Source organism: Myodes glareolus, chromosome 25, assembly GCF_982192425.1.
Source record: "Myodes glareolus chromosome 25, mMyoGla1.1, whole genome shotgun sequence".
Taxonomy (NCBI): domain Eukaryota; kingdom Metazoa; phylum Chordata; class Mammalia; order Rodentia; family Cricetidae; genus Myodes; species Myodes glareolus.
This window is the reverse complement of record NC_142050.1, coordinates 25,120,562-25,133,070: the sequence shown is the minus strand read 5'-3', so window position 1 is coordinate 25,133,070 and position 12,509 is coordinate 25,120,562. Positions and strand designations below refer to the sequence as shown.

General features: G+C 37.3%; 1 protein-coding gene across 1 annotated transcript in view; it reads left to right on the top strand.

The window, feature by feature from the left end:
• Positions 1 to 12,509, top strand: part of Grm8 (glutamate metabotropic receptor 8) — an 824,187-nt gene that overhangs the window by 718,837 nt on the left and 92,841 nt on the right. The window lies entirely within an intron of this gene.

Sequence of the window (12,509 nt, the reverse complement as noted above, 5' to 3'; positions counted from 1 at the left end):
TATTATAATAAGCTTCATCTCTAAAGTTTACATACCTTCCCAAAGAAGCCATCCTGGGAACTAAACTTTTAATATAACAAGCTCAGGAAGGCACTAAAGTTACAAATAGTAACATGTCATATGAGGAAAAAACAAAAACAAAACTTTCAATAAAATCATAGGATATATTGATCCCCTTTCTACTTTTCTTTCCCATCTCCAGTAAACAGTCTTCCTTCACCTAGGTTGTCATATTAAAACTGTGTGCCTACTCTGTTTCCTACCTCCTCTATGTCTTATGCTGTATGTACTTAACATAGCCAATTTTCATGAAATTTTAGCTGACTGCTATTGTCCTTAACTGCTCTGGGAACTATGCAGAGAGGAAAAAGAACATTATTGACTGTCACCTGGGCTTGAGCCCACTCACCTTCATTAAATAATAGTGTGATACAAGCAATGTTATCTACAGTCTTGTCTTCCTTAACCTGGTTGGGGAAGACTCAGGACTGATTGTTAAAACTCTCAGTGCTCAGTCTAAGGACACACTGCTTACTGTAGGTCCTTAGTAAATGTTATCCACCATGACAATCAGCCTTCTTCCAGTTGTCTTTACGCCTTGTAGGTTTTGTGGTACAAAATGGCTACTAAATGTAGGCATTCCAATCCCAGATGTACATGTTTCTGTTTATTTTTATTTTTAAGACTTATTTTTAATTCTCTGTGTGTTGGGTGTTGTGTGTGTGTATGTGCCCATGTGTTATGCACCTGAGTTCAGATAGAGTCTCCACTGGGACTCCATGGGAGATGATTCCTCTGAACTGAAGCTGGGTCTTCTGCAAGTGTTTTTAATCACTGAACTTCTCCTCCAGACTCTATGTGTGTATCTTAATATTCTAAAAGCATCTTCCCCCAGAATCTTTTATTTGCTAAACTATATATCCATTAAATCATATGAGCTAAGATTGAATAGAAAAGTATTATAATGAGCAAATTATTGAGTATGTTGTTTAACTGAATACAGAACATTTTGCAGTGAACTACATTAGTATATGCATGAATTTGAGAATCATGTAATGTCAGAAAAAATAAGACATGTGCATAATTAAATGGAATAATCTGAAAATTTAAAGAACTGCCATCAGTGAGTTTTAGTCCTGAACTGACTTACACATTATTAATTTTTACTTCTAATTATTAATGAAAGAGCCATTTAACTGAACTTAGCTCCCGTAAAACACTGATACTATGTGTTTAATGAAATTGGTCATGTGACCTTTAAATTGCATTTTAATATTTAGCTGAATTTAATTTCAAATTATGAATGCTATAAATACTTTTAAGGTAATAAGTAAATGTACTAAAATAGTCTGAAAATTTAAGGTAGCAATTTTCATAGAAAATATCTAGATAAATTATTCCTAAATAAAAACATTATTCAAAGAAATATTAAAACTCCAACTGTAGTTATCTATAATATTTAAAAGAGCACACAGCAAAACAATCATACCTCAAAGGCTTATGATTAAAAATTATCATTCCATGGTATTCAAATTAGAATGACCATGGATTTAGAACTAAGATTCTGTCTTGATATCATTGTGGCAAATACTTCATGGACCTTGCTGATTTGCACATGCATGGTGCCGAGAAGAGGTTCTGTTTTGGGATTTCCAACGTCCCAGTTGGAAATAGTATTGCAAGTCTGATTTCCTCTACTGTTCATTAGCCTACATATTCTGCTATATATAACCCGTCATTCATAATCTGGACTTTGCATCCCTAAGTTCAAAATCAAGAGCTAGACTCTTTCTTCCATCGTATAGGTAAATACAGAAGACCCATATGCAAATTGACAGACAACAGCAGGCCGAACCTAAGTTGTGGAAAGACAAAAGCAAAATATAGCAGAGCTTGATGAAATGCAGCAGCAACAATGTTTGACCTGTCACTGTTGGTGTTTTTTAGACAAAAACAAAGTAAAACAAAACAAAAAACCAATTATAGATAGAATGTGGGATTTTCTCAATGCTGCTCCTTGGTTCTACATTTAGGAATTTGCATTTTTGGTTCACACAACATTTTGAAGATCTTGTGAGATTTTTCAAATATTACATCACCATACATGGCAGATGAATGACTAGTCTCCTCAAAATTAGTTTTTTTTGAAACTATGGGGAAAACATTCTAGTTGCTAAGTCAACACGAGCAAAGCTCCTATAAGCTCACCGAAACTGCACAGGTCTGCAACAGGACCTCTGTATTTGTTGTGACTTCTAGTTTAGTGTTATCGTGGGATTCCTGAGTGTGAGAAAGAGTAGATTGATTCTGTGCCTTCTCTTGTGCTTTTTTCCCTCTGTCAGTTGTTCTTGTCCAACTTCAATGGGATGCTGTTTTTGTTTTATTTTAAAATTCATTTTGGAATAATTTTTTATATGAATGAGTGAGTGAATGAATGAAAACAGCCACTAAGGTAATGGTTAATGACTGAGCTGTCATTTATACCTACTGGGAGAGGGAAAAGTATACTTTACTAAAGGAATGACACTGAGTATACCACGCATTCCAGGGCAGACCTTATGATCAGGAGTAGTTGACTAACACATAATGGACTCCAGTCTTTTAGGGCTTTTATTTGGATATACTTTGGTGTGGATTTTGTTTGATTTTCCTTTGGAGTGGTGTTTTATTTTGTTTTCTTGTTTTCAGCATTTTTTGCATTGTTTTGTTTGCTTGTTTATTTTGTTTCGTTTTTTTTTCCCAAGACAGGGCTCGTTGTCCTAAAATTCTCTTGTTTCTTCATTGAGAAAGAATTTAAAATTGAGTGTATTGGGAGAGGGAGAAGAACTGGAAGGACATAGGGGAATGGAAGAATATGATCAAAGTATATTGAAATTTAAAATTGCCTTAATTAATAAAATATATAAAATTTAAAAAGAAAATAAAAGAAGCGTCTAGTTATCAAGCAGATGTAGGAAAGGATGTTTCTATTGCTCAAAGCCAGAAAACTCAATACAACAACAAAAAAAAAAGTTACAGATGTATAGTTCCAGGCCAGTTCTTTGTACATTCTGTTTATTCATCAGTGTATGTCAATCATGAAATTCTCCTGAACCTACATAAACTCATACATAGCAAAGTTTGTGTCTTGCCACTAGATCAGTTTGCTCTCCACCCAATACAAACATAAACACACAGTATAACCACAATATAAAGTACACGAGTTGTAAAAGATGTATGGACCGGATATTAACGAAAAGCAGGGGAATGTCTACTTGTGGGAGTAGAACAGAAGAAGGAAAATTTTACAGAAAAACTAACGTTTATCTCATGAAGAAATCAACGGATACTTTTCAAATTCTTTTCTCATACAATGTGACTACCTCTGGGTATCACTCACCACTTCCTCTTCCCTACTATTCTGAATCTACTTGCTTCTTGGGTGTTAAACTGGATTCTTCCCTACTTCCAATCAGACCACACCTTCCCCTGCTTCACTGAGTTTCCTGAATCTACTGTTCTACTGTCTTCTGGGTTATACTTGTGCCATTTTCCTTTCATATTTTCTACTATTTCTGAGGGTTAGAATTTCATTATAAATATTTGTTGTTCGAATTGCCTTGCACATGACTGAGCCCTTATAATCTCATTTCTAGGCAATTTTGATTCAGACTTTCATGAACTAGATCATGATTTGTTTTTTTAAAAATCAATCATTCTTCTGTGCTATCCTTTTCAATAAAGACCACCACTGGTCATTCTTGTTCTTCTATTCCATCTTTATTCATCCAACAAATATTTACCAAAGGTATTTAGGGATTAGTTATCACAACAGGATGCAGACTGTAATGGCAGATAAGTGGTTCATAGTGTCCTGAGGAAGATGAAGTTTAAAGAAGTGTTTAAGTATGGCTCATAATTGCTGTGCAAAGCCCACTAAGAATAAGGAGAACTTTTTAAAAGGCAGACTTGGAGTCCCTTCCCAGACCTATTGAACCATAATCTTTAGTAAGGAACAATGTGTACTTTAAGTAAGTCTTTTAAATGATTCCCAGGTTATAACCTATAATCTTAAAAACACATTCCTTTATATAAAGGAGAACCAATCAAATAAGTATATAATTGCATGCCATTAAAATGCTACGTAAGACTATTATAAGTACTAAGGTAGCTTGAACCATAATGGCTATCCATTACCTTGGTAAGGCACAGGATCAAAGTTATACATGGCTACGGAGGTTAGTGTTGGCTCAAATTTAAGATGTGGAAGTGACTTTCCAAGACAGAATTTCAGGTCAGAAATCTAAAAGTCATGTTGATTCCTTTCTTGCCCTCACTCTCATCTGCTTTTGTTGTCTTTAGTGCACTTCAAGTCTGTACCGCAATCTTTATTGATGTGAAACACAGCTCTTACTCCAGAGGGAAAAAAATTGAGTTAAATCTGAGCCAAGTATGTGTGACCATTTTACTTAATGTGTGCAGGTGTCTTATTTTGCTCTTTTGTACGTAAGTGACCAATAATCTTAACATTTTCAAAAAAATCACATATGCTTGAATGTATTTCTAAATTATTCTTCTATTCTACTATTTTGCTTATTTTTATATCAGTATCAAATCCTTTGGATAAATTTTTAAATTGGTTTAGTGGGGGCTAACGGCATTGCTTAATGGTTAGGAACATTTGCCGCCCTTCCAGAGCCTGCAGATTCAGGTCCCAGTGCTCGTGTGGCAGCTCACAATCACCTGTGACTTTAGGTAAAGAGGATGGATGCCCTCTCCTGGCCTCTGCTTTCACCAGGCATGCACATGTTACACATGTACATATGCAGGCAGAACACATGAAAATCATTGCTTTAAAAATCCACGGTGAGTACCAACTTTCTTCTTTGTTTTCAAAATAATTTTGCCTTTTTTTGATCCCTTAACATGAAATTTTGAATCCACTGTTAAATTTCTACAACAATCTACCTGAGATTTTGACAAACATTGTTTTTAAGCCATAGATATATTTGAGTTATCACTTTGGCAATAGTTGGTGTTATTGTCTCTGAGCATTTTATTGATTAAATTTTAATTATAGTTTTCATAATTTTATAGTTATAGTGAATTAATATCATAATGTTTTAGCTAATTTATTTTTAAGCATTTTAATTTTAATGCTACAGCAAATGAAATCAATTTCATTTTCATTTTATATTGTCACTTAAAATAGTTTTGCATTCTTAAAAAATATAATTCATTTTTACTTTAAGTGTTTTGTCTGCATGTATGTCCATTCAGCATGTGTGTGTGCCATGCCCACAGAGTCTAGAAAAGGGTATCATGTTCTCTGGAGCTAGAGTTACAGATATTTATGAATGACCATGTGAGTGCTAGGAACGAATTTCAGGTCCTCTGTAAGAGCAGCAAGTGCTCTTAGCTGTTGAGCCATAGTTTCATAGTCTCCCTCTGTTTTTTGCTTTGTTCTGCTGCATCTTTAAATGTTAAGTTTGAAATATTATGCGAAAATTATGATTTATTCTTCTAGAATCTTCTTCAGCTTCTTTCTTCAGATATTTAAATTTTTTATTGTTGCATACTTTGACCTCCTAAAGTTTATTTCCACATAGTTGTGAGGCTGTTAGAAAGTGCTATTTGATCTTCTCATCATGCTTCCTATTGGTCTGCAAAAATGCTGATTTTATTATCCTGCAACTTTTGCTGAATGTACTGATCATTTCTCTGCAAATAATAATTTGATTTGTTTTCCTATTTCTATCCCTTTAACTGCCTTCTCTTGTATTACTGATCTAGTAAGGGATTATAAACACAAATAAATAAATAATAGGTGATAGTAATTTTGATTTTAATAGGATTACTTTGAGTTTTTAATCAAATTATATAATGTTGGCTATGGTTCTGGCATATAGCCCTTATTAAATTGAGGTCTAATTCTTTCCTCTGTTATTATTTAGTACTTTTTTTCATGGTATATTAGATTTTGTCAAAGAGTTAGAAGATAGATTAATCTATGGGTATAATAATAAATTATTATTGTATAATAATAATGGTTAAATACTATATCCATTTCCCAGAAGTATTTTATTAGTGTTTTTTTTTTCCCCAAGTGCAAATAACCTATCAAGTCATAGGTTCTTGGCTTGACAATGGTGACGATAATGGGTTTCATTATTACATTAGACTTAAATTCAAGCAGAAAGTGGTTGGTTATTCCCATGATCTTCATGCCACTATTGCACCAGTGGCCATGTCTTTCCAGATCAGCTGTTATTCTTCTTTGTTTGTTTGAAACATAGTCTCACTTTGTAGTCCAGGGTAGCTTAATGAGGGCTAACTATATACCCAAACTGGCTTGATGCTCATGGTAATCTGCCTGCTTCAGACTCCCGAATTTTGAGATTGTAGTTATGAGCCACCATGCCTTGCTACATTCAGTAATCTTGTAATTTTATTGGTCATTTACAAAAAAAGATTTTTCATTGGTTTATTTCACAAAAAATTCAGAAAAAAATCATTTTTTAACTGAAAATGACAGTGTAGTGCCTATTGCAGCCCTAATTTTTGTGAACAAGTCTTACATCCTTTGAAACAAATGAAAGTGTATTGCTAGTTAAGTATCAGAAATGTAGTTATAGATGGGAATTTTTTTTCTGTTAATTGTGAAATTTATTTATTTATCTTTTTGTAACTTTATTAAATTATAAAAGTTTCCATTTCCGCCCCTCCTCCCAACACCCTCCCACTCCCCCCACTCCCTCTCCTCCTCCCTCTCCATCCCTAAGAGCAGTCAGGGTTTCCTGCCCAGTGGGAAGTTCAAGTTCCTCCCGCCTCCCTCCAGGTCCAGGAAGGTGAGTGTCCAGACAGACAGGATCCGCAAAATCCAGTATATGCAGAGGAAACAAGTCCCAGTGCCATTGTCAATGGCTTTTCAGAAAAACTCCGGCCAGCCACATTCAGAGAATCCGGCCACATTCAGAGAATCTGGTTGGATTGCATCCTCGTTCAGTCCCAGTCCAACTGGCCTTGGTAAACTCTCATTAGATCAGCCCCCTTGTATCAGTGGGTGATCACATCCCTCGCAGTCCTTATTTCCTTTTTCATTTTCTTCCTCCTTCTGCTCCTCATTTGGACCTTGGGGGACTCAGTCCGGTGCTTCAATGTGGGTCTCCATCTGTATCGCCATCCATCGTGGGATGAAGTTTCTCTCTGATCTTGCCGTCTTTACTCACGTTCTCTTTCCTTCTGCTTTTCGTTTGGACCTAGGGAGTTAAGTCCAGTGTTACGATGTGGGTCTCTGTATCTACCTCCATCCATCGCCAGATGAAGGTTCTATGGTGATAAGCAAAATATTCATCAGTATGGTTATGGGCCTAGGCCCTTTCAGGCACCCTCTCTTCTGTCCAGAGAACAACCTGGGGATCTCCTTGGACCTGTGATCCCATTTATAATCAAGTCTCCTGTAAACCCTAAGATGACTCCCTTAGTTGAAATATATTCTTCCCTGATCTCATATCCATCCTTCCTCCCTCCCCCATCCCAGTCCACCTAGCTTTCCCCATTCCTCCCCTACTCCCTTCTCTCTAACCCTCTCCCCTTCCAACAACCATCCCACCCCTCCCATGCACCCGAGGTTACCTGGGACTCTTATCTATTTCCAATCTCCAGGCAGATAGCTACATGATTTTCATAAGGTTCACCTTCTTATTTAGCTTCTCTAGGATAACAAATAATAGGCTCAAAGACCTTTAATTATGGTTAGAATCCACATATGAGTGAAAACATACCATATACCTCTTTTTGGGTCTGGCTTACCTCACTCAGTAAAGCGTTTTCTATTTCCATCCATTTGCATGCAAAATTCAAGATGTCAATGTTTTTTACTGCTGAGTACAACTCTAATGTGTATATGTTCCACACCTTTATTAACCATTCTTCTATTGAGGGGCACCTAGGTTGTTTCCAGGTTCTGGCTATTACAAATAGTGCTGCTATGAACATAATTGAACAAATGCTTTTGTGGTATGATAGGGCATCTCTTGGGTATATTCCCAAGAGTGGAATTGCTGGGTCCTGAGGGAGGTTGACTCCCAGTTTCCTGAGAAACCGCCACACTGATTTCCACAGTGGCTGCACAAGTTTGCATTCCCACCAACAATGGATGAGTGTTCCCCTCATTCCACATCCTCTCCAGCATAGGCTATCATTGGTGTTTTTGAGTTTGGCTATTCTGACAGGTGTAAGATGATATCTCAAAGTTGTTTTGATTTGCATTTCCCTGATCACTAAGGAGTTTGAGCATGACCTTAAGTTCCTTTTGGCCATTCGAAGTTCATCTGTAGTGAATTCTCTGTTCAGTTCAGTACCCCATTTTTTAATTGGGTTAATTAGAGTTTTAGTGTCTAGTTTCTTGAGTTCTTTGTATATTTTGGAGATCAGACCTTTGTCTGATGAGGGATTTGTGAAGATCTTCTCCCAGTCAGAAGGTAGCCTTTTGGTCGTTCTGACAGTTTCCTTTGCTTTACAGAAGCTTCTCAGTTTCAGTAGGTCCCATTTATTCATTGCTTCTCTTATTGTCTGAGCTCCTGGGGTTCTGCTTAGGAACTGGTCTCCTGTGCCTATGTCTTGTAGACTACTTCCCACTTTCTCTTCTATCAGGTTCAAAGTGGTCGGATTAATGTTGATGTCATTAATCCATTTGGACCTGAGTTTTGTGCATGGTGATAGATACGGATCTATTTTCATTCTTCTACAAGTTGACATCCAGTTATGCCAGCACCATTTGTTAAAGATGCTTTCCTACTTCCATTGTATGCCTTTAACTCCCTTGTCAAATATCAGGTGTTCATACGTTTGTGGGTTAATACCCGGGTCTTCTATTCGATTCCATAGGTCGACTTCTCTGTTGTTATGCCAATGCCAAGCTGTTTTCAATACTGTTGCTCTGTAATAGAGTTTGAAGTCAGGGATGGTAATGCCTCCAGAAGTTCCTTTATTGTAGAAGATTGTTTTGTCTATCCTGGGTTTTTTGTTTTTCCATATAAACTTGATTATTTTCTCTCAAGGTCTGTGAAGAAGTTTGATGGAATTTTGATGGGAATTGCATTGATTCTATAGATTGCTTTTGGTAGAATTTCCATTTTTACTATGTTGATTCTCCCAATCAAAGAACAGGGGAGGTCTTTCCATGTTCTGGTATCCTCCTCAATTTCTTTCTTCAAGGACTTAAAGTTCTTGTCAAATAGGTCTTTCACTTCCTTGGTTAGAGTTACTCCAAGATATTTTATGCTATTTGTGGCTATCATGAAAGGTGATGTTTCTCTGATTTCCCTCTCTGCTTCTTTATCCTTTGTGTATAGGAGGGCAACCAATTTTTTGGAGTTGATCTTGTATCCTGCCACATTACTAAAGGTGTTTATCAATTGTAGAAGTTCTTTTTTAGAGTTTTTGGGGTTGCTTATGTACACTATCATATCGTCTTCAAATAACGAAAGATTAACTTCATCCTTTCCAGTTTGAATCCCTTTGATCCCCTTATGTTGTCTTATTGCTATTGCTAGAACTTCAAGCACTATATTGAAGAGGTATGGAGAGAGTGGACAGCCTTGTCGTGTTCCTGATTTTAGTAGAATGGCTTTGAGTTTCTCTCCATTCAATTTTATGTTTAGCAATTTTATGTTAGTAAATAAGATTTACTTATTTCTTCCAACTCTTTGTTATATTTCTCATCTATTTCTATACTCATTTCTTCAAACTTTTTGTTATACTTCTCATCCAATTCTTTAAGCGAGTTATTCATATCCTGTTTAAGGGACTCTATTGCTTTCATAATGGCACCTTTTTCCACTTCATCTGGGTTAGAGTGTTCAAGTCCTTCTGTTGTAAGGTCGTTGGGATCTGGTGTTTTCATGTTGTTTTTCAGATTGTTGGAGGAGGTCTTGCCTTGGTGTCTGCCCATCTCTTTGTTCAAATGCTCTCTATTGGAACTTCTGGTAGCGGGTCAGGTTCCCTTGTTGGACAGGGAATTCACTGATAGAATGCCTACTTTTCCTCAGGCAGGCTATTGAAGCACAGGCACTCCCTCTTTCCGGGATGCGCCTACAGAGCAGGCCCAGTGTGCAAGGCAGCTGAGCTGGGGAAATTTTATGGCCCCAGTGGGAAGGGAGAAATATAGGAATTTGTACCTGGATGGAAGCTGGGATGGCTGGCGGGGGCGCTAGCAGGGTGGAGCCAGCAGAGCAGGGTGACCTGGGAGTCTATGGGGTCGGGGAAAGTCCGAGCTCCTCCTTGCAGGGCCCCTGCCGCAGGCCCGAAGCAAACTTACCCCTCCAATGGCCCTCTGGATGGAAGCTGGGATGGCTGGCAGGGGCGCTAGCAGGGTGGAGCCAGCAGTGCACGCTGACCTGGGAGTCTATGGGGTTGGGGAAAGCCCGAGCTCCTCCTCGCCGAGCCCCTGCCGCGGGCCCGAAGCAAACTCACCCCTCTGATTGCCCTCTGGATGGAAGCTGGGATGATCAATTGTGAAATTTAATGTTCCTAAGACTTTTTTGCTGACTTTAATTTCTATTTTGAATTAGATTACCCTAAATCTCTAGAAGCCTTAGACAAATTGCAATTTAAGTTTATAGTAATTACCTTTAAATGTAACATTCAAGTGTCTTTTATTATGAATCCATTATGGTCTAAAATCAGTATTTCAGTTACTAAATAGACTATTTCATTTTTCAATATTTTTGAAAAGGTTCCGACTACATGCTTTTAGTTCAAAATTTTTTTCTGTCTCATGGAAACCCTCCAAGTAAATAAATATCCCTTTAAAGTCATTAAAACTTAATGGAAAATTAAAGAGCCTGTAAAAAGGTTAGTTTTACTTCATGGGAAGCAGGCTGGATGGCTCTGGAAGTTTTCTGGGATGATGACACATGAAAAAGCACCACCTTTCTCAAAATGATGTGTGAATTAAAGACATTTAAATCATGTACTCCACCTTGGGTAGATTCAGGTATTCCCAGAAAGTGCAGAGTTTAGGGATCAGGGACTGCAATTCCTGACCTCAGCAGTCCAGAGAAGATTTAAATAAGGAAAGAAATTTTAAGTCATTTTCCATTAAAATAGCCCAATTACCTGGCCCTCAAAAGCTCTAGGAGGATAAGGCTGACATTGCACACTTGGTGATTAGGGTATGTGACTGCTGTTACCTGGTTTACCTTCTCTATGGATTACCTAGTTGATATTAAAGTTATGGTGGCCACAGACTGGGCAAACTTAATCTGAGCTGCATTAGTTTTTTATTGCTGTGTAAAAATAACTCCAAAATTTGTAGACTTACAACTAAGTGACCATACTTAAACTTAATGGTTTTCACAAACAAAGAAAAGATAGGATAGAAGATGGAGCAATTGAGGAGAGAAAGAATCAGTGGAGAGGGGCAATAGAGGGTAATGGAGGTAGTAAATACACTCAACATATGTTCTGTATGTCAAAACATAGTCAAAACATAGAAGCAATAAACACTCACCTTGAATACCTTTTGAGCATGAGAATTCAGGAAGAGCTTAGCTGGGCTGTTCAAGTTCAGTGATTTCCACCATCAAGGTGGAAGCAAGGGCTGAATTCCATCTGGGGGCGTGACAGAAGTCAAGCAGTTCCTTTCTAGGTGACTCTGAACATGGCAAACTACTTGCTGTAGCTAGCAAAATTCCTCGAATCTTGAACACTATGATGGGCTTTCGTGAGCATGAATCAAGAGAAAACAAAGTTGAGGCCAAAAGAGACACAACAATGTTTAAGTAGGTTGCTCTTTTCACGGTGAGAATGGACCTCATAAGTTCACAGATTCAAGTAGGAGAGGGCATGGGGGCTACCTGGGAAGATGATTGTCTTGGGGTACAGGAATTCTTCTTGTAGACTGCTAATGGAGTTGGCCTCTGCAAATTAAATTTCACTTTGACTCTTTCTTCCTCCCTCTTTCATTCTTTCTTTCTTTCTTTCTTTCTTTCTTTCTTTCTTTCTTTCTTTCTTTCTCTCTTTCTCTCTCTCTCCCTCCCTCTCTCTCTCTCTCTCTCTCTCTCTCTCTCTCTCTCTCTCTCTCTCTCTCTCTCTTTCTTTCCTTTCTTTACTTTGTATGTGTTTGTGCCCTTAAGAGGCTTTCAAATTCCAGTACTTTCAAATTACCCCTCTATTTGCCACATCTCTGTGTGGGACTTTTTTTGTTCTCTCTTCTGTATCCTCACTGGCAATAATTTCATTGCTTTCAATCACCTTTAAGATTGCAAGTGTTCAATAATAAACATTTTCTTTAAGTCTTTTATTCAACGCATGTGTGTCAGTGTATGCCTAACATGTAAATATTGTAATTTACATAAGCAAATGAGAAGTTAGAATAACTGCTTGCATCATTTCTTTCAATATATTGTCTTCTGAATTCCCCCAACTATTTTAGAAAGATGTGAATCATTGATTATACACTTCTGTGTGATAATTTAATGTTTGAAAGATTTTGACTTTCATATTTGTGATTAGCTCTAAAATAT